This window comes from Ochotona curzoniae, unplaced genomic scaffold (genome assembly GCF_017591425.1).
Source record: "Ochotona curzoniae isolate NIBS_2020 unplaced genomic scaffold, NIBS_Ocur_1.0 contig_1014, whole genome shotgun sequence".
Taxonomy (NCBI): domain Eukaryota; kingdom Metazoa; phylum Chordata; class Mammalia; order Lagomorpha; family Ochotonidae; genus Ochotona; species Ochotona curzoniae.
The window spans coordinates 471,301-472,606 of record NW_024464920.1 but is presented as its reverse complement, the minus strand read 5'-3'; positions in this window follow the sequence as shown (position 1 = coordinate 472,606).

Genomic DNA, 1,306 nt, shown 5'->3' with positions numbered 1-1,306 from the left:
GAGCGGGGCCGGAGCGGGGCGGAAGTGGGGCGGGAGGGGGGTGAGAGTGGGGCGGGAGCGGGGCCGCAGCGGGGCGGGAGTGGGGCGGGAGCGGGGCCGGAGCGGGGCAGGAGCGGGGCGGGAGGAGGGTCAGAGCAGGGCGGGAGCGGGGCCGGAGCGGGGCGGAAGTGGGGCGGGAGCGGGGCGGGAGGAGGGTCAGAGCAGGGCGGGAGCGGGGCCGGAGCGGGGCGGAAGTGGGGCGGGAGCGGGGCCGGAGCGGGGCGGGAGGAGGGCAGGAGCAGGATCTTGAACAAGAGCCAAGAACTGAACACAGAAGTCTCACTCTGTGTCTTAACCCGTGGGCCAGCTTTGGGGGTACTGCCACATTGTCATGCATGTGTGGGTTTGTGCTGGATTCTTCATTCCATCCGAAGGACCAATTTCTTTGTCCTTATACCAACACCACTCTGTCTTAACTATCATAGATTTATTACAAGATGTTGCTATGTGCTAAACCAAGAACTTACATCTTGTTCTTGGCCTTTAGATTTCCATATAAATTCATGACTCAGCTGTCAGCGCTCAAGCTGTTGGGACTTTGTGGGAATAGTACTGAATCTCTGGAGAAGCGTGGATAGAATTACCACCTTCGTAAATTGTTTAATTCATCAACACATTATTTTTAGGTTTTTCTTTGATTTCTACTAATATTGGTTTTTTTAATTATTATTATTTATTTATTGGGCTCAGTGCCATAGTCTAGTGGCCATTGCAAAATCGTCACCTTGCAACTGCTGCGATGCTCCCTGCTTGTGACCTGGGAAAGCAGTCACAAGGATGGACCAAAGCTTTGAGCCATTACATCCTTGTGGGAGATCTGGAGGAAGCTCCTGGCTCCTGGCTTTGGATCAACTCAGCTCCAGCGATTGTGGCTACTTGGGAAGTGAACCAGCAAGCAGAAGATCTTTCTCTCTCTGTAAATCTGACTTTCCAATAAAGATAAGTAAATATTTCAAAAATAATAAAAATGTATTTGTTATTATTTTTTATTTGAAAGGAAACTTCTACAAAGAGAAAAGGAGGAACAGACAGAGAATTCTTCCATCCAAACATCCCTTTGGGCCTTATTTCCCTGGCCCTTGTACCCATATGGGAGACTGGAAGCCTCGCCCAGTCCCAGTCCTGGCTACTGCAGCCATTTGGGGAGTGAACCAATGGATGAAGATTGATCTTCCTGTGTGTCTCTCTCTTCCTTCTCTCTGTAACTCTGACTTCTTTTTTTAAAAGAGTTTTTTGTTTTTACTGGCGAGGCACAGAAAGATCTTCC